The sequence below is a fragment of the Xyrauchen texanus genome, chromosome 7 (assembly GCF_025860055.1).
Source record: "Xyrauchen texanus isolate HMW12.3.18 chromosome 7, RBS_HiC_50CHRs, whole genome shotgun sequence".
NCBI classification, from domain to species: Eukaryota; Metazoa; Chordata; class Actinopteri; order Cypriniformes; family Catostomidae; genus Xyrauchen; species Xyrauchen texanus.
Genome location: NC_068282.1, coordinates 2,203,501 through 2,225,602, shown reverse-complemented (window position 1 = coordinate 2,225,602; position 22,102 = coordinate 2,203,501). Strand labels below are relative to the sequence as shown.

General features: G+C 42.1%; 1 protein-coding gene and 1 long non-coding RNA gene across 10 annotated transcripts in view; one reads left to right on the top strand and one right to left on the bottom strand.

Annotated features, from left to right (window-relative positions):
• The window catches only part of LOC127646471 (TOX high mobility group box family member 2-like), a 187,224-nt gene that overhangs the window by 55,223 nt on the left and 109,899 nt on the right, over positions 1–22,102 (bottom strand). The gene's annotated exons all lie outside the window — the stretch shown is intronic.
• On the top strand, positions 7,855–11,679 carry LOC127646479 (uncharacterized). 5 transcript variants are annotated; one of them, XR_007970937.1, is made up of 3 exons: positions 7,855–8,088; positions 9,545–9,909; positions 11,369–11,679. It is a non-coding gene; the product is annotated as an uncharacterized LOC127646479 (long non-coding RNA). The 5 variants fall into 5 exon arrangements; XR_007970941.1 differs by lacking the exon at positions 7,855–8,088 and adding an exon at positions 8,756–8,817; XR_007970938.1 differs by lacking the exon at positions 7,855–8,088 and adding an exon at positions 8,888–8,999.

Genomic DNA, 22,102 nt, shown 5'->3' with positions numbered 1-22,102 from the left:
TCCCCAGACGGATCGGTGGACCCCTGGTGGACGGAACGTCCCACCACATTTTTGGTGGACGGTAGGGGTCTCCCCTGCCCCTGGCAGCGGTAACTGCTCCAGGCGGTTGGTTGGGAGCCCTACCTCCCCTCGCAGTCGGCGGCCGTTCCTCCGCTTCCAGGCGGCCGGGATGCTCTGTTTGGGGTGGATGGTAAAGGGATTCATGGAAAGGAGGTGGCGAGATCCGGCTTGAGATTATAAATAATATTTTAATATAAAACTCAACCAAAAAGACAAACACACACACACACACACAGGTGTCGGACAGCTGTCCATGAATCTATCTCTCTGTCGCATTGCCATCTTCGGTCGGCCTTTATCCCTCTCGAGGGCTAATTAGCCTGACTAGGGGCCAGATGTGCAGAATCACGACCCGGCCCCGCCCTTCGCCCTGCCACACTCAGTAATCACGGTTTTCTTGTATCATCGTTTTGACGTAAAAAGCAGAGACTAAACCCATAAATTATCTCAAGTTTTGCATTGTCACGTGTCTCATTTGTGTCTATTTTAATATAAAGAACTCCATTAAATGTCTTGACGTCTGAATGAGCGGTTAGTCATTAGCATAATGTCTGGAGGTACACCAGCCTCACTTCCTCCTCTCCTCTCGTACGGAGTTCAGAATGAGCCACAGTCAGCTGATGTTTGTCCAGATACAGTGCACAGGTATATGGACGTGATTTCATGCTTTGATAAGATATAGTTTGCTGTGACAAAATGAGATACATAAAGCAGGCCTTTATCAGTCGTCCCGCTGTATCAGACAGACACTTCAATGTCTCTCTCTCTCTGATAAGGACAATGTGGATATACTATAGATATGCTGACTTCAAATCAAATCAGCATGTTTCCAAGCAACAACTAATGTCCTTCCCAGTACTGCTTCACCTTTTCCAGTACACAATTAAAAGACAATGACTAAACAAGAACAAAACAATAACAAACGCATAAAAAACTCTCTTAGAATCTCATATTTGTAATAAAACAGCAGCAGCACCACTAATGACACATTGCTGCATATTTGCATACAGCTTTTGTTTGGAAACACACTAATGTTATTTGATGTCGTTAGTATGATTTAAATGTAATTGCAAATTAATTAAATTTTGCAAAATTTAAATATTTGTTGTATAAATTATTCCATCACATTCTGTAGCTGTGATGCAGCGTATTAAAGACAAATATGTACATCTATATGTACAAAACAAAATAAAGCATTTCTTATGCTAGCCATAAAAAAATAATAAAAATGCAAATGAGAGTAACGCTTTCAGAATAGCTCATATATCATAACTGCCCTATTTTAACACTTTAAGCTCGAATGTGCCCGCGAGAATTGTTCGTTTTTTATTAAATATTCATAAACAGTCTTGACCAACACAAATTAGGTGTCGTTTGAAAGTTTATAAGTGCTACTTTTCAATGCATGTAGACATTATGACCAAAACTGAACAAGTGCTTTGAAAGTTGCAGACAAATCGGAAGTATTCTGTTTTGATAATGTATTAAAAAAATTGTAATTGACATATTATTATAATAAGTAAAAACATCAAACTGATCAGATGGTCATGTGTCATATGTTGATGGAAAGATCTCAAAAAGTAAAATACAACCAGCCGATTTGATTTACTCACAGAGGAAAATATAGCGAGTATAGTCTTGACAATTATGTTGGGGTTGCTTAAATGCCGCGTTTTTTTCTTATAACTTCACGAACAATAAACGGAAATAAAAATCACATATTAATATTTAGAGGAGGTGATTATCTTTCAAACGAGTCCACACACAAGATAATCAGATGTATAGATCATTAGATAATCCACATGAAGCACAATGTTACATATGGCCACCAGGAGATGGCGCCAAATACACGACACAGACTCAATGATGACTCAAATGACACAGAATGAAACTCATTCTGTGAAATCTCATTCCTAAAATCATGTCTGCATGCTATGCAAACCTTTAGTCATTGTTGTGTTTGCATGTGGAATTAGTTCTTATGTACAATTATTATCTTTTATTTGTTTGGAGAGGCTTTTGGACACATTGAGGTGTTTTTGGACACCTTTAATTGGATAAATTATTTTTGTAATTTAACGTTTATTGCTTTGTCGTATCAACACAAACAATTTCTCAGACACAGTTGGCATGATTGGGAACAAAACAAAAGTTTTATATATATATATATATCTTTACAATGTTACCAAACACTTGACCTTCATTGTTTTTTGTTGTTGTTGTTGTTGTTGTTGTTGTTTTGGTTGGATTTTTTGAGTTATAAGCCTTTAATTTTTGGTATGCCACTGCAACAGGAAATCTTTAAAACACCTTCAGAGCTTAAAGGGTTCAACAAAAAGTGCTACTAATAATACAGACATTGTTGCAGATGTCTGGAAACATACTAAATTGATGTAATGTATGATTTATGTATGGTCAAACAGATATACAATATGCATATTAAATGGTGTGTTTTAGAAAATAAATTTTTTGTAGTTTAAATTGTTCCACCACATTGATATACAATTATTTAGCAGAGAATTATTCCCATATTTGTGCATTGTACACATCTGAAACATCTTTTTTTAATATCAAGGATCCTTTCAAACGAATTCATAAGTGAAAAAACAAAACTGTTTTAGCAAATCGTTAGGACAGGACACATGGGCCCTTACGATCGTGTTTTGTAATTGCTAAAATCCATAAACCAAAACAAAATAATCCATTTCTATTTCATGTTAACAACAATGGCTTTAAAATAAAACTGTTAAAGGACTATTTTAACCCTTTTAATCATCAGAAATCATCCATTTAATAGTAGTATTAGTATTGTTTTTAATCATATCGACCTGTATCATTTCTAGTATTTGATTGCAAAGAAAACAAATGGTATAAATGTGAATTTATTAAATCAGCTCCTGCAACGCAACCTAAAGCTTCATATTTTTAAACGCTGACCAAGAACTAAATTAAATCAGTCAATTACATCTTGATTAGCACAATCTTGAGCCTAATGGACTTTATTAAAGGACAGAGATAACTTCTTTGTGGAAAAAAACTGGGATTCTTTTCCCTCTTTTTCCCACCCCCTTTCCATTTTGTGATATAATGAAATTGGAAAATAACTTCTATTTCTTTAAAACATTTCTTAATATACAAGCCTGCACTCATATCACATTGCGCAGAAGGAAATAAGGCACCTTCTCCCGAGAGATAATAAAAGAATTGAATTTTTCCTTATCGGCCCGGTCATCTATTTTTCCACGGAATGCTATTACTTGCTGCCTGCCGTTGCTAGGCAACAGGAAATATTAATAGGGGCTTTTATTAGGCAGCCTTTCACAGTACAGCACTAAAGAGAAGAAGTGGAAAACATGAATGTGTTACATAAATCTTGAGCGCTCTCGCAGCTTTTGCGCAAGTCTGTGTTTGCCTCTTGATTTATCGCGCCTTCCTCTCATTTATGGGAAATAGCGCTGTGAAATAAGAAAATGGTACATTACCCTGAAGGACTATTTGAAAATAAATAATCGCAAAGGTGAAAAGAAAGCTGTTTAAGAACCAGGGGTGGTTCTTTCTCTTTCTCTCTCTCTTTTATTTTTCAGAGGCCAGATTTCACAGGGTCTATTGAACAGCACAATGTTTCTGGTGGTTTCACAGTTGCATCAATCATCGGTGTAATATTCCTTGCAGGAAATGTATTCTATTATGCTCTTTGAATGGCTATGGAGGAAAGAAAATAAAAGATATTAATAGTTCCATAAAGCATTTCCGCTACAAATGTAATCCTTGAATTGTGCCGTGATGCAAATATATCTTTCACTTTACATGATTAATCAACACAGCGTTCCATCCGTTTTGAGGAAAAAACATTTTTGATCTGCTGTTGCCCATTCTCGAGTTCCTTCTCTACATGTTCTGGAAAAGCCAGACCGTTTCTGTGGGCATTTATGTAGAAAACTTGGGAGGAATTCAACACAAATACATTTGATTAAAGCTGCTCGAAAGCCGAACGTCCACAAATAGCCGGTGAGTTTGGGCAGGCCATCATCTTCAGGCTATTTCTGGTTCAGTACCGACCACAGTCCGGTTCATTCAAGCGGTGATAAATCTACCAGGCCCGCAAAACCATTACTATGTTCACAAGCCCAGCCGCCCATACAGTGTACGCTACTGAGTGTGCATTACAGAAATGGACTACATAAATGGAAATAAAAGGAAATAAGTTTCAAGATTTTAAAACATGAACATCAAATGAACCCTTTACGCTCTGAGGGTGCTTTTATAGTTTTCCTGTTACAGTGGCATACCTAAAATTAAAGGCTTAGAGCTTGACAAAAAAAAATTATAAATAAAACAGAGTGTCAATTCTTTGGCTTAATTATAATTTTTTTATTTTTTATTTTAATGATATAGGTTATGTTAATTATAAGACTCTCAGCCTAAAAAACTGCCAAAAAAAAAAACAATTAGCCACAAATGTAACTTTTTTCTTATTTTTTCTGATTCGACATTAAATAAAGTGGCTCTGAAAAACTGCTGTTGTTCCCAATCGCGTCACCTGTAACCGAGTAAACTGTTGTATTGATACAACAAAGCGATCAAAAGTTATAGCATTACAAATATAATTTATCCTAGTGGACAAAAACTTCTCCAAACAAATAAAACATAATAATTGTACATAAGAACTAATTACACAACAATGGCTAAATGTTTGCTCTCTCTCCACAGCATGCAGGCATGAGTAACGAGATCTCATTCAGTTCCATTCTGTGTCATTTGAGTCATCATTGAGTCTGTTTTATGTACTTGGCACCATCTCCTGCTGGACATGTGTAACTAGAGTGAATGATCCTCTCTGCCCATATTTGGATGACTTCCACCTCTGGCTGCAGCAAACTGAATCCTAATACGATTGGTTTAACGTTCCGTGACTTCATAATATCCAATTAAGTCATCTGATCCAGGAAAGCTAACGTGTTTTTAGCCAGATAGCACATTATGTCATGTGTGTGCGGGCTTTAAAAGATAATCTCCTTTCACATGCATTCACATACAACGCAAAAGATACGTTTCACCTTGCATTGCGCGTCCGAGTTTGACCGCTGGATTATAAATGTGTGTTTAAACTCGCGTTACGCGAGTAACGCGAACCTGCGAGTATTCCCTATTATTTTCCAGTAAAGGACAGGAGGAGGGGCTTCTTCGACTTGGTTCATAGTAAAGTACAACCAATAGCTGGAATCAAGTAGACGCGCATATTTTCAGAACTTACCGGGAAGTCCGACTTCCTCGCTCACTTTCCTCCAAGCGACGTCTTTTTTCGTCAGGTACATGTATGACGTTGTGTCATACAATTCCGGGTGCTCACACACACACACCGCTACAACAATGTTTACATCCATTTTTCCAGGTTTCTTCTGCTACTACGCCAGTACGTCAGTGACATCCGGACAATCTCAAAGCTGATAGGCTTTCGCGACAATTTCTCGCTCGAGTTGAAAAATGTAAACTCGCGCGAATATGCGAACGAAGCGATTTTGCATGTTCGAGTCATTTGCACCACCCGACGCTTCATTCGCATCTTTCCGCATCTTTGCATTGACTTTGTATGTAATCGTGCCGCGCGAAACGCTCGCATCGCGTTGTATGTGAACGCACCATAAGTAAAGGTTTTTTATGTTCTGTTTATGTTTCAGGATGTTATAAGTGAAGACGCTGCTTATAAGCAACACCTGTTTACATGTAGCATGTATGCCAAAGACATACAATTGCTACTATTACTCACTATATTTTTGTTTGTGAGCAAAACAAATAGGCTGAAATAAGCTTCCAACAACATATGATATGGCTATTTTATGAGTTTGACGTTTTTACTGATTATAATAATATGTACTGTGCAAACTTTCAATAAATGATCAATATGAAACACTTCTGATTTGTCTGCCAATTTGAATGCACTTATTTGACATAATGCCTACATGCATTGTGTATTTTATTCTGAATTAAGCAACAAAAGCCTTTTTCAATATTCAAGAAAACATACTTTAATGCATAATTGTAAAAACGTATTCTGTGGTGAAATATCCTTATGCTAATTACGTTTTAATTGTTACTCTTTGATTGCCCTTCAAATTTCATTGACATGTGACATTTCATTAATTATGCATGTTGCATACCAAATTCACATCTGATAAGTTGTCCAAATGATTAAGTTGCATGTGTTTTTTAGCTTTGAAATCCAATTTATTATTATAAAACAGAGTCCAGCTCTAAATTCTGAGTGGATGAGGCACAGTCGAAGCCGTTTTAAAATGCTGATAATCGCGCACCTTGACCACACATATATAATTGATAGAATCTTCAGTTAATGAAGTTGCTATATTACTTTAATTCCAATTATATAATAAACTTTTTATCAAAACTTTGTAATATAAGGAATGCAGTATCACCACCATTTATAAAAGCCACTCGAGACACGTTACAGTGAATTTACCACTTTTAAAGGCGTTTTGGGGTTTTCGGCTTCACCCCGGCCAATGGTAAAACTCCTCACAGAAATGCACGTCCTCTCATTGCTTTTTACTTTAGTACACAACTTTCTATCATGCTTGAACATCTTTTTTTTGGGCCCTTTTTCATATATTTGTACAGTAAAGTGGTCAGGCTAATTTGATACAGCAAGATGCTAAGACTGGTGGTTGTAATACGGGTGGAACGTTAGTATGATGCATTTCGTTGATATTCAAATGTTTTAATCTGTTCTCTTTTGACCCGAATGATGTTAAAAGTTTGAATAATGTTTTAGAATTAAGGTGTGACAGGTCAGAGGGCCGGGTCGTGATTCTACACACCCGGTCCCTTATCAGGCTAATCAAGCCTCCGAGAGGGATAAAGGCCGACTGGGCGGGACCCGTTCTGTTCCTCGAGAACACGGTGGGGCGTTCCGTCCGCCAGGGACCGGAGGTCTGCCTCTGATCCACCCGGGGAGGCACGGCTGTCGTCCGTTAGAGGGTGGAGGAGTGGCCGGAGACCAAGCTACGGCGTATCGGAGAACCAGAGAGTAAGTGTTTTTTTTTCTCTCTCTCTCCCACTGCCGCTCCGCGTTGGCCTGGAATACATTATTCCCTCAAAAGTTATTTTAAATAACTTTAAACTGTAACACATCTGTAGGCCATTTCGCTTCATTTTAATATAAATTTTGCTATATTTAATTTTGTTATCACTGTATAAAATACAGTTCTATTCATTAACATCAGTAAATGCATTCCTATATTAACTGTGCATTATCACATCTGTCATCCAAAAACTGATAAATGTGTCTTTCAGAGTCTTTATACGGAGTTAGGATGAATATAAGGTGCATTCAAACTGTTCTGAGACCAGTGTAGACAGACAGCACACTAGAGGTTAAGTCATTCACTAAATAGGGAGCAAAGGAGCATCCTATAGCTCTCTATAACTGTTCTGAGACCAGTGCAGACAGACAGCACACTGGAGGTTAAGTCATTCACTAAATAGGGAGCAAGGGAGCATCCTACAGCTCTTCTATAACTTTTCTGAGACCAGTGCAGACAGACAGCACACTGGAGGTTAAGTCATTCACTAAATAGGGAGCAAGGGAGCATCCTATAACTCTTCTATAACTGTTCTGAGACCAGTGCAGACAGACAGCACACTGGAGGTTAAGTCGTGCACTAAATAGGGAGCAAGGGAGCATCCTATAGCTCTCCTATAACTGTTCTGAGACCAGTGCAGACAGACAGCACACTGGAGGTTAAGTCATTCACTAAATAGAGAGCAAGGGAGCATCCTATAGCTCTCTATAACTGTTCTGAGACCAGTGCAGACAGACAGCACACTGGAGGTTAAGTCGTGCACTAAATAGGGAGCAAGGGAGCATCCTATAGCTCTCTATAACTGTTCTGAGACCAGTGCAGACAGACAGCACACTGGAGGTTAAGTCATTCACTAAATAGGGAGCAAGGGAGCATCCTATATCTCTCTATAACTGTTCTGAGACCAGTGCAGACAGACAGCACACTGGAGGTTAAGTCATTCACTAAATAGGGAGCAAGGGAGCATCCTATAGCTCTCTATAACTGTTCTGAGACCAGTGCAGACAGACAGCACACTGGAGGTTAAGTCATGCACTAAATAGGGAGCAAGGGAGCATCCTATATCTCTCCTATAACTGTTCTGAGACCAGTGCAGACAGACAGCACACTGGAGGTTAAGTCATTCACTAAATAGGGAGCAAGGGAGCATCCTATAGCTCTCCTATAACTGTTCTGAGACCAGTGCAGACAGACAGCACACTGGAGGTTAAGTCGTGCACTAAATAGAGAGCAAGGGAGCATCCTATAGCTCTCTATAACTGTTCTGAGACCAGTGCAGACAGACAGCACACTGGAGGTTAAGTCATGCACTTAATAGGGAGCAAGGGAGCATCCTATAGCTCTCCTATAACTGTTCTGAGACCAGTGCAGACAGACAGCACACTGGAGGTTAAGTCGTGCACTAAATAGAGAGCAAGGGAGCATCCTATAGCTCTCTATAACTGTTCTGAGACCAGTGCAGACAGACAGCACACTTTAGGTTAAGTCGTGCACTAAATAGGGAGCAAGGAGCATCCTATAGCTCTCTATAACTGTTCTGAGACCAGTGCAGACAGACAGCACACTGGAGGTTAAGTCATTCACTAAATAGGAGCAAGGGAGCATCCTATATCTCTCTATAACTGTTCTGAGACCAGTGCAGACAGACAGCACACTGGAGGTTAAGTCATTCACTAAATAGGGAGCAAGGGAGCATCCTATAGCTCTCTATAACTGTTCTGAGACCAGTGCAGACAGACAGCACACTGGAGGTTAAGTCATTCACTAAATAGGGAGCAAGGGAGCATCCTATATCTCTCTATAACTGTTCTGAGACCAGTGCAGACAGACAGCACACTGGAGGTTAAGTCATTCACTAAATAGGGAGCAAGGGAGCATCCTATAGCTCTCTATAACAGTTCTGAGACCAGTGCAGACAGACAGCACACTGGAGGTTAAGTCGTGCACTAAATAGGGAGCAAGGGAGCATCCTATATCTCTCTATAACTGTTCTGAGACCAGTGCAGACAGACAGCACACTGGAGGTTAAGTCATTCACTAAATAGGGAGCAAGGGAGCATCCTATAGCTCTCTATAACAGTTCTGAGACCAGTGCAGACAGACAGCACACTGGAGGTTAAGTCGTGCACTAAATAGGGAGCAAGGGAGCATCCTATAGCTCTCTATAACTGTTCTGAGACCAGTGCAGACAGACAGCACACTGGAGGTTAAGTCATTCACTAAATAGGGAGCAAGGAGCATCCTATATCTCTCTATAACTGTTCTGAGACCAGTGCAGACAGACAGCACACTGGAGGTTAAGTCATTCACTAAATAGGGAGCAAGGGAGCATCCTATAGCTCTCTATAACTGTTCTGAGACCAGTGCAGACAGACAGCACACTGGAGGTTAAGTCATTCACTAAATAGGGAGCAAGGGAGCATCCTATATCTCTCTATAACTGTTCTGAGACCAGTGCAGACAGACAGCACACTGGAGGTTAAGTCATGCACTAAATAGGGAGCAAGGGAGCATCCTATAGCTCTCCTATAACTGTTCTGAGACCAGTGCAGACAGACAGCACACTGGAGGTTAAGTCGTGCACTAAATAGGGAGCAAGGGAGCATCCTATAGCTCTCTATAACTGTTCTGAGACCAGTGCAGACAGACAGCACACTGGAGGTTAAGTCATTCACTAAATAGGGAGCAAGGGAGCATCCTATATCTCTCTATAACTGTTCTGAGACCAGTGCAGACAGACAGCACACTGGAGGTTAAGTCATTCACTAAATAGGGAGCAAGGGAGCATCCTATAGCTCTCTATAACTGTTCTGAGACCAGTGCAGACAGACAGCACACTGGAGGTTAAGTCGTGCACTAAATAGGGAGCAAGGGAGCATCCTATATCTCTCCTATAACTGTTCTGAGACCAGTGCAGACAGACAGCACACTGGAGGTTAAGTCATTCACTAAATAGGGAGCAAGGGAGCATCCTATAGCTCTCCTATAACTGTTCTGAGACCAGTGCAGACAGACAGCACACTGGAGGTTAAGTCGTGCACTAAATAGAGAGCAAGGGAGCATCCTATAGCTCTCTATAACTGTTCTGAGACCAGTGCAGACAGACAGCACACTGGAGGTTAAGTCATGCACTTAATAGGGAGCAAGGGAGCATCCTATAGCTCTCCTATAACTGTTCTGAGACCAGTGCAGACAGACAGCACACTGGAGGTTAAGTCGTGCACTAAATAGAGAGCAAGGGAGCATCCTATAGCTCTCTATAACTGTTCTGAGACCAGTGCAGACAGACAGCACACTTTAGGTTAAGTCGTGCACTAAATAGGGAGCAAGGGAGCATCCTATAGCTCTCTATAACTGTTCTGAGACCAGTGCAGACAGACAGCACACTGGAGGTTAAGTCATTCACTAAATAGGGAGCAAGGGAGCATCCTATATCTCTCTATAACTGTTCTGAGACCAGTGCAGACAGACAGCACACTGGAGGTTAAGTCATTCACTAAATAGGGAGCAAGGGAGCATCCTATAGCTCTCTATAACTGTTCTGAGACCAGTGCAGACAGACAGCACACTGGAGGTTAAGTCATTCACTAAATAGGGAGCAAGGGAGCATCCTATATCTCTCTATAACTGTTCTGAGACCAGTGCAGACAGACAGCACACTGGAGGTTAAGTCATTCACTAAATAGGGAGCAAGGGAGCATCCTATAGCTCTCTATAACAGTTCTGAGACCAGTGCAGACAGACAGCACACTGGAGGTTAAGTCGTGCACTAAATAGGGAGCAAGGGAGCATCCTATATCTCTCTATAACTGTTCTGAGACCAGTGCAGACAGACAGCACACTGGAGGTTAAGTCATTCACTAAATAGGGAGCAAGGGAGCATCCTATAGCTCTCTATAACAGTTCTGAGACCAGTGCAGACAGACAGCACACTGGAGGTTAAGTCGTGCACTAAATAGGGAGCAAGGGAGCATCCTATAGCTCTCTATAACTGTTCTGAGACCAGTGCAGACAGACAGCACACTGGAGGTTAAGTCATTCACTAAATAGGGAGCAAGGGAGCATCCTATATCTCTCTATAACTGTTCTGAGACCAGTGCAGACAGACAGCACACTGGAGGTTAAGTCATTCACTAAATAGGGAGCAAGGGAGCATCCTATAGCTCTCTATAACTGTTCTGAGACCAGTGCAGACAGACAGCACACTGGAGGTTAAGTCATTCACTAAATAGGGAGCAAGGGAGCATCCTATATCTCTCTATAACTGTTCTGAGACCAGTGCAGACAGACAGCACACTGGAGGTTAAGTCATGCACTAAATAGGGAGCAAGGGAGCATCCTATAGCTCTCCTATAACTGTTCTGAGACCAGTGCAGACAGACAGCACACTGGAGGTTAAGTCATGCACTAAATAGGGAGCAAGGGAGCATCCTATAGCTCTCCTATAACTGTTCTGAGACCAGTGCAGACAGACAGCACACTGGAGGTTAAGTCGTGCACTAAATAGGGAGCAAGGGAGCATCCTATATCTCTCCTATAACTGTTCTGAGACCAGTGCAGACAGACAGCACACTGGAGTTTTCCACTAAATAGGGAGCAAGGGAGCATCCTATAGCTCTCTATGCAGTTAAGTGTGTTCACTCCTAAAATCTGATCAAAAGTTCAGTTTCAGGCTGCAGATGATGTTTGGATCACTCAACATGTTTGACACACATGGGACGATGATCATCAGTACATAGATTCACCATTTATAATGGATCATTTATTTTAACATGGTTGGCAGTGATTGGATGATGCTGGACGTTACTTTGAATCTGAATTAATTATGCTAATTTCTGATGTGATGTATGTAATGTCTTAAAGACATGAATAATCAATACTATTTGAACTTTCTATAGCTTGGTATTATTTAAAATGTCAAAAGTCTCATTGTCCACGTACTGTATGTGCACATACATTTTTAGGAAAACTATTTGGTTTAGATATTTGTTATTTTATGTCCTGGTTTATTAGCTGCTACTAGTTACAAATCAAATTGGGAAATGGAAAATGCACACAGCAGTCACGCTCGAGTCTCAGGAGGTGAAGTTAGAAAGTAAGACGAAAACAGTAGTTAAGAACATTTTTATTCTTAAGAATGTTTCTTTAATCCAGCTCCAGGCGAGTGCAACAAACATCTCCACATAGAAAAACAAGCCTCTCTCTCAACCAACACTAAACCTAGTTAGCATGGATAACATGATGGGATTAAAGACGGGTCAGACCCTGTTTAAAAGCCTCACTCGGGGGCAAATCTACATCATAGTTATCAACATACAGAGGGGTCCAAATGTCAGACACCACGTGAGATTCAAAATATAATGTTAACCTCAAACTACACAAAGTGTTCGGATCTTGATACATGTACATCAACAGCATTTTAAATGACGCAAGTATGCATTATTTCTAGGTTATTAATCAAATGTAGGTAACATGGTACAGACGGTCACGTTTTCTTGCTTCCATTGAAACAAACAAGATGCTCTTCGGAACGTTCTAGAGAACATGATCATCATGTTTTCGATTTGTTCATGTCACCTCCAGAGCATGCGGTCATTAAAGCAAAAGAGACACTTCAGTTTTCAAAAATGGTTGTGCTGATAATGTAACTAGAAGAACAATTGACGCAACCGTCTCAGACCTTTGAAACCCTTTGTACTGTAGATCTACATACCCGTTTAGCTTTTCGGAAGCAGTAACCTTCTGGTTTAGCTAAACCAACATGCATGAAATATAATTTACTCTTCATCATCAACATTCATCAGAAACATAAAGACGTTTAGAGACGTTTCGATGAGAGCCTTTCTAATTGTTTGATGTACTTTAAAAAGCTCTTCGTACAGATGTCATTCCATTCAAAGCAGTTTTCCTTTTATCCATCTGCCATGTTCATTCACTCAAGCTCTTTCACTCCTCCCTGTTCTCTATTTCTCTTCTATCAGTCTTCTGGCTCTCTAACCCACCTCTCTCTCTCTCTCTCTCTCTCTCTCTCTAATGAAAAAAGATCTCTCCAGCTCTTTCTACTCAAGGAGGAAAATGGAACCTAATGGCTTTTTTGTCTTCTCTGGGAGATGGAATATATGCACTCACCCCCTGATGCACAGATTTATTTCAGCAGAAAAGGTTTCTGTTTACAATGAAACCAGAACAGTTCTGTCACAGCCGAAGCTACACAACATCGACAACAAACAAAAACGTAACCAATTTTGCTGGCGTAATCAACCTCGTCTAATGACAAGTGGTAATAATAATATTAAATGGCACAATAATAATTAAAAAAAAAAATAATTGTACGAGTTGGCTCGTTCAAAATGGTACAACCTTTACTCCCATAGAGAAAATTAAACGAACCAACAAACCGACAAACCTAACCACGATTTGAATAGGAAAATAGATGTTGTGTACCATGGATGTAACATTAGGGTTTGGAACGAGACGAGGGAAGTGCATTACAGGTTACTGACATATATCATTAATTTGTATTGCAGAAATAATTACACTGCATTACATTACATTTGTATTACAAATTATTAAAAGGTGTAAAATTTGTACCTTTACATATGAGCCAAGTCGTACGATATCTTACGATTTCGTCATCTCAAAAAAAATATTACGATGTGTAAAAGTCATACCTATTCGTGTGAGTCAAGTCTTACGATATCTTACGATTTCTCCATCTCATACTAATTAATAAGAGGTGTAAAAGTCGTACCTTTTCGTGCGAGTCAAGTCGTACAATATCTAAAGATTTCGCCATCTAATACAAGTTATTACACGGTGTAAAAGCCGTAACTTTTGTACGAGCCATGTTTTACGATATCGTATGATTTCTCCATCTCATACTAATTAATAAGAGGTGTAAAAGTCGTAACTTTTCGTAAGAGCCAAATCTTACAATATCTTATGATTTCGCCATCTAATACGAGATATTACATGGTGTAAAATTCGTACCTTCCATACGAGACAAATCTTATGATATCTTACGATTTCGTCATCTCGAAAAAAAATATTACGAGGTGTAAAACTCGTTCCTTTTCATGCGAGTCAAGTCTTACAATATCTTACGATTTCTCAATCTCATACTAATTAATAAGAGGTGTAAAAATTGTAAATTTTCGTGTGAGTCAAGTCTTAAGATATCTTACGATTTCTCAATCTCATACTAATTAATAAGAGGTGTAAAAGTTGTACCTTTACATATGAGCCAAGTCGTATGATATCTTACGATTTCGTCATCTCAAAAAAAATATTACGATGTGTAAAAGTCATACCTATTCGTGTGAGTCAAGTCTTACGATATCTTACGATTTCTCCATCTCATACTAATTAATAAGAGGTGTAAAAGTCGTACCTTTCCATACGAGCCAAATCTTACGATATCTTATGATTTTGTCATCTCAAAAAAAATATTACGAGATGTAAAAGTCGTACCTTTTCGTGCGAGTCAAGTCTTACAATATCTTACGATTTCGCCATCTAATACAAGTTATTACACTGTGTAAAAGCCATAACTTTTGTACGAGCCATGTTTTACGATATCGTATGATTTCTCCATCTCATACTAATTAATAAGAGGTGTAAAAGTCGTAACTTTTCGTGAGAGCCAAATCTTACAATATTTTATGAATTCGCCATCTAATACGAGATATTACATGGTGTAAAATTCGTACCTTCCATACGAGCGAAATCTTATGATATCATACGATTTCGTCATCTCGAAAAAAAATATTACGAGGTGTAAAACTCGTTCCTTTTCATGCGAGTCAAGTCTTACAATATCTTACGATTTCTCAATCTCATACTAATTAATAAGAGGTGTAAAAATCGTAAATTTTCGTGTGAGTCAAGTCTTAAGATATCTTACGATTTCTCAATCTCATACTAATTAATAAGAGGTGTAAAAGTTGTACCTTTACATATGAGCCAATTCGTACGATATCTTACGATTTTGTCATCTCAAAAAAAAATTACGTGGTGTAAAAGTTGTACCTATTCGTGTGCGTCAATTCTTACGATATCTTACGATTTCTCCATCTCATACTAATTAATAAGAGGTGTAAAAGTCGTAACTTTTCATAAGAGCCATGTCTTATGATATGTTACGATTTTGCCATCTAATACAAGATATTACATGGTGTAAAAGTCGTACCTTCCATACGAGACAATTTTTACAATATCTTACGATTTCGTCATCTCAGAAAAAAATTACGAGGTGTCAAAGTCGTTCCTTATCGTACGAGCCAAATCTTACGATATCTTACGATTGCGTCATCTCAAAAAAAATATTCCGATGTGTAAAAGTCGTTCCTTTTCGAGCGAGTCAAGTCTTACAATATCTTACGATTTCGCCATCTAATATGAGATATTACATGGCATAAAAGCCGTAAATTTTGTAGGAGCCAAGTTTTACGATATCTTATGATTTCTCAATCTCATACTAATTAATAAGAGGTGTAAAAGTCGTAACTTTTCGTGTGAGTCAAGTCTTAGGATATCTTACGATTTCTCAATCTCAAACTAATTAATAAGAGGTGTAAAAGTCGTAACTTTTCGTAAGAGCCAAGTCTAATGATATCTTACGATTTCACCATCTAATACGAGCTATTACATGGTGTAAAAGTCGTACCTTCCATACGAGACAATTTTTACGATATCTTACGATTTCGTCATCTCAGAAATAAATTACGAGGTGTAAAAGTCGTTCCTTATCGTACGAGCCAAATCTTACGAAATCTTATGATTTCGGCATCTCAAAAAAAATATTACGATGTGTAAAAGTTGTTCCTTTTCGAGCGAGTCAAGTCTTACAATATCTTACAATTTCGCCATCTAATACAAGTTATTACATGGCATAAAAGCCGTAACTTTTGTAGGAGCCAAGTTTTACGATATCTTACGATTTCACCATCTCATACTAATTATTAAGAGGTGTATAAGTTAAAACTTTTTGTAAAAACCAAGTCTTATAATATGTTATGATTAGCCATCTAATACGAGATATTACATGGTGTAAAAGTCGTACCTTCCATACGAGCCAATTTCTACGATATCTTAAGTTTTTGTCATTTCAGAAATACATTACAAGGTGTAAAAGTCGTTCCTTATTGTACAAGCCAAATCTTACGATATCGTATGATTTCTCCATCTCATACAAATTTTTAAGAGGTGTAAGACGTACCTTCCATACGAGCCGATTTTTACGATATATTACGATTTTGTCATCTTAAAAAATATTACGAGGTGTAAAAGTCGTACCTTCCATACGAGCCAATTTTTACGATATCTTACGTTTTTGTCATTTCAGAAATAAATTACAAGGTGTAAAAGTCATACCTTTTCGTACAAGCCATGTTTTACGATATCGTATGATTTCTCCATCTCATACAAATTTTTAAGAGGTGTAAAAGACGTACCTTTTCATGTGAGTCAAGTCTTACAATATCTTACGATTTCGCCATCTAATACAAGATATTACACCGTGTAAAAGCCGTACATATTGTATGAGCCATGTTTTATGATATCGTACGATTTCTCCATCTCATACAAATTTTGAAGTGGTGTAAAAGTCGTAACTTTTCATACGAGCCAAATCTTACACAATATCTTACGATGTCGCCATTTAATACAAGTTATTACATGGTGTAAAAGTCGTACCTTCCATACGAGCCAAATCTTATGATATCTTACGTTTTCGTCAAAAATATTACGAGGGGTAAAATCTAACGATTTCGCCATCTCATACAAATTATAACAATGTGTAAAAGTCGTACCTTTTCATGTGAGTCAAGTCTTATGATATCTTACAATTTCACAATCTTATACTGTTTCGAAAGAGCCAAGTTGTACTATATCATAAGATTTTGCGATCCCATACAAATTATAACAAGGTGTAAAAGTTGTTCCTTTTTGTACGATCCAACCTATACAAAATCTCAGGATTTTCGCCATATCACTCAAATTATCTTGTACAGTTATTACGAATTGTCATGAGACTATGTTGAAAATAAACATTGGATTACACAGCACATGGTTGGTATTTTGGCTGTAGGGGCCATTCACGCAGCACCCAAGGCACAAGATATTGAAAACGGCGCAATGTGGCACAACATTCTCCTTTGGAGAAAAACATTTGCCAAATACGTAAATGTTTGTGTAGAGTTTGTTTCGAGTCCTAATACCATCAATTCCATTTACCAAATGAAGATGGAGGCAGAGGTCATAAAAGGTCAAAGTAAGGAGTGAAAGGTTGTCAACATCATTAATAGTGCACAAAACACTTTTTCTCATTTACAAAGCTCATAGAGTGTATCGCTTTGCCAAAAATAATTAGTTTTACCTCCATAACTGTGAGGATTGGCCTTATGTGCTTAGCAGCCAATTTTCCAACAAAATCAATAAAAATACAAACTACAAACTTAAAATTGCACATTTATAAATACTACAAAACATATTCAGTCTGTGGTTTTAAGTGGATAAAATGGAAACAAAATGTCAGTATGTCTCGCTGAATGTAAAATGTCATTTAGTAGCATTTTATTGACTAGCTTAAGCTTTTCACTGGCTCAGTGGGTCAATGCAGAAATGAGATCTCAAAATGAATGGTTGATTTAATGCATTATATGTTCAGTACTGAAATTGCATGCAGAGATTCATTAGACTCTAAAATACTGTCCTCCATTTTGTGCTGTTGTCTGATGTCCACTTGAAGTGGAATCTTTTGTAGAGAGCCATTAGACTGACCGGGAATGGTGATGGATTCTGGTTATGTTTAAATTATGCGCTGTTTTGGCAGAATAGCTAGGTTTTATGATCAAAAGGTAGAAAAAACAAGTTGAGGCATTGGATGTTTTGGGGTTATTTATATATATTTTAAAAAGGTAATGTGAATTTTTAAAAACCTGTAAAGAACATGTCCAGGTCATATTCCACCCCAAAACCAAAAGAATGAAATCCAAAATCATATTTTGCTTAAAGAACATAAAGGCCTTTTTTTTAAAAACCACTCAGAACACCCTTGAAACCACACAGTAAGACACTAACAACCACTCAAACACCCTAATAACCACCTAGAAAATCCTAACAACAGCATAACAACACACTAACAACTCTCGGTATGCTTTATCAACAACATAGCAATGCTATGGAAACCTCCTTAGCAACCACTCAGGACACCCTAGCAACCACACAGCAATACACTATTAACCATACAGAACACCCTAGCAACCACTCAGAACACCCTAATAACAACACAGCAATACACTAACAACCACCAAGGAGACCCTAACAACCACTCAGAACACCCTAGCAACAACACAGCAATATACTAACAACCACTCAGAACACCCTAATAACAACACAGCAATACACTAACAACCACCCTGGACTCGCTAGCAGCAACACAAAACAGCCTAGCAACTGCTCAGAACATCCTAGCATCCACACAGCAAAACACTAAAAACTACCACATAGCAATGCTATGGAAACTACTTTAGCAACCACTTAGAATACCCTAGCAAAATTACAGCATTACACTAACAACCACACATAACAGCCTGGCAACTGCTCAGAACACCCTAGCAACCACACAGAAACACAGTAACAATTACTCAGAACACCCTAGCAACCACCTAGAACACCCTAGCAACCAGACAGCAACACACTAAAAACCACCTAGAACACCCTAGCCATTCGGAACGCTTTAGTAACAACATAGCAATGCTATAGAAACCACTTAAAAAAACCACTCAGAACACCCTTGAAACCACACAGTAAGACACTAACAACCACTCAGAACACCCTAGTAACACCTAGAAAATCACTGTTATGTATACCCTGTCTTGTTTCACTGTTGCCCTTTTGTTTGCCATTTTTGTCACTTTTGCATTTCTTAGTTTTCACTTTAGTCCTCTGTTTGTTTACATCGTGTTTAGTTAACAGTTTTTATGTTTGATTTCCCCATTGTGGGTCGTTCCTTTGTGTTTACCTGTTTATTAATTAAATAAAGTTTAAACTGCGTTTGGATCCGCATCTCCTCGTCTGCCTCGTTGCTCATGCGTTACAGAACGATAGACCACAAACAATGGATCCAGCAGTTCAGCGAGCTAACTACAATCTGCTCTGCTTAAGCCGCCCTATAGAAGACCACATCCACGACTTCCTGAACCTGGCGAGTATCTCAGACTTCCCGGACTCAGCCTTGGTGGTCTTCTTTAGGGGCAATTTGAACACGGAGCTGAGGGAGCGGTTGCCACAGGCAACGCACGGCGGGACGCTCTGCGACTTCCTGGAGGCGACCCCACTAGTTTGCGGCTCACAGCTTACCGTGGGCGTCGTTGAGGAGGACCCTACCTCTCCACCCACGGTGGTGACTCTCCAGTCGTCCCTAGCGCTCCCAATCAAACCAGCCCCTTCTGTCAGCGAACAACCCCCCACGCCAATGGCTTCCCTTGAACCTGCACGGCCAACTTCGTCAACCCGTAGGAGGAGGAGAAGACAGGCTTCTGCCTCCCGGCCCCGGTCTGCGAGCCAGAGCCCACGCCTGCCCCGGTCTGCGAGCCAGAGCCCACGCCTGCCCCGGTCTGCGAGCCAGAGCCCACGCATGTCACAGTGAGCGAGTTAGTGGCCACGCATGTCACAGTGAGCGAGCCAGCAGCCACGCTTGTCACAGTGAGCGAGCCAGCGGCCACGCGTGTCACAGTGAGCGAACCAGCGCCTACGGCCTCTACCGTCAGCGAGCCTGAGCCCTCGTCAACCACGGTCAGCGAGCCTGAGCCCTTGCCAGCCACGGCCAGCGAGCCTGAAGCCACGCTGACCAGGAACAGCATCCCAGCTTCGCCAGTCGCATCAGCCCGAAGGAAGAGGAGAAAGGGAGTGGTCTCTGCACTCCAGCCTCCGCCTGCCGCAGCCCCATGCCCTAAACCCCCCTTGGCTCTGCCCTCAGCGCCCGGCGAACCCAAGCCGGCACATACCACGGTAACCCAGCCAGAGCCTGTAGCCTCAGACGTCAGTGAGCCAGTGCCGATAGCCTCAAACGTCAGTGTGCCAGTGCCTGTAGCCTCAGATGTCCCTGAGCCAGCGCCTGTAGCCTCGACCGTCCCTGAGCCAGTGCCTGTAGCCTCGACCGTCCCTGAGCCAGCGCCTGTAGCCTCGACCGTCCCTGAGCCAGCGCCTGTGGCCTCGGCCGTCCCTGAGCCAGCGCCTGTAGCCTCGACCGTCCCTGAGCCAGCGCCTGTAGCCAGGACCGTCCAAGAGCCAGCGCCAGTGGTCATGCCCGTCCTAGAGCCAGAGCCTCCCGAGCCTTCGAGGGCTCCGCCTCTCGAGCCTACCAGGGCTCCGCCTCCCAAGTCTCTAAAGTCTCTCGAGTCTTCCAGGGCTCCTCCTCCCGAACTTTCCAGAGCTCCGCCTTCCGAGTTTCCCGAGCTTTCCAGAGCTCCGCCTTCCGAGTTTCCCGAGCTCCGCCCTCCTGGGCTTTCCAGAGCCCCGCCTTCCGAGCTTCCTGAGCTTTCCAGAGCTCCGCCTCCCGAGCTTTCCAGAGCTCCGCCCCCCGAGCCTTCCAGGGCTCCACCTCTCAAGCCTCTCGAGCCTTCCAGGGCTCCGCCCCTCAAGCCTCTCGAGCCTCCCAGGGCTCCGCCCCTCAAGCCTCCCAGGGCTCCGCCTCTCAAGTCTCTCGAGTCTTCCAGGGCTCCGTCTCTCAAGTCTCCCGAGCTTTCCAGAGCTCCGCCCTCCGAGCTTCCCAGAGCTCCACCTCTCAAGCCTCTCGAGCCTGCCAGGGCTCCGCCTCTCAAGCCTCTCGAGCCTACCAGGGCTCCGCCCCTCAAGCCTCTCAAGCCTCCCAGGGCTCCGCCTCTCAAGTCTCTCGAGTCTTCCAGGGCTCCGTCTCTCAAGCCTCCCGAGCTTTCCAGAGCTCCTCCTCCCGAGCCTCCTGGGGCTCCGCCTCTCAAGCCTCTCGAGCCTCCCAGGGCTCCGCCTCTCGAGCCTTCCAGGGCTCCGCCTTCCAGGCCTCTCGAGCCACCCAGGGCTCCGCCTCTCGAGCCTTCCAGGGCTCCGCCCCTGAGTCTCCTACAGCTCCGCCCCAGAGCCTCTTGAGCCTCCTACGGCTCCGCCCCCAGAGCCTCTCGAGCCTCCTGCGGCTCCGCCTCCGGGGCCTTCTGCGGCTCCACCCCAGAGCCTCCCGAGCCTCCTACGGCTCCGCCTCTCGAGCCACTCAAGCCTTCGACGGCTCCACCCTCAGAGCCTCCTACGTCTCTGCCCCCAGAGACTCCAGAGCCTTCCTGGTCTCCGTTCCTAAAGCCTCCCATGGCGCCGCCTACCTCGGCTCCGCCTCCTGAGCCTCCTTCAGCTCCACCTCCTGAGCCTCCCTCAGCTCCGCCTTCTGGGCCTTCTGAGCCATCACCTCCCTCGGCTCCGTCTCAGAGGTCCTCCTTGGCTCCGCCTCACGCGGCTCCGCCGGCCTCCCCTGTGGCCACTCCATCTCCTAGGCCACCAAAGCCGGCCTCTATCCTGTGGCCTCCTCCCAGGCCTCCTGACCCAGTCCCTGTCCTGTGGCCTCCTCCCAGGGCTTCTGACCCTGTTCCCGTCCTGTGGCCTCTTCCCAGGCCCCCTGACCCAGTCCCTGTCCTGTGGCCTCTTCCCAGACCTCCTGACCCAGTCCCAGTCCCGTGGCCTCTTCCCAGGCCCCCTGACCCAGTCCCTGTCCTGTGGCATCCACCCAGGCCTTCTGACCCTGTTCCCGTCCTGAGGCCTCCCCCCTGGCCTCCTGACCCAGTCCCTGTCCAGTGGCCTCCTCCCAGGTCCCCCAAACCTGTCCTTGCCCTGTGGCCAGCTCCCAGGCCTCCTGCACCTACCCTTGCCCGGTGGCCAGCTCCCAGACCATCGAAACCTGTCCCTGCCCGGTCGATACCTCCCTG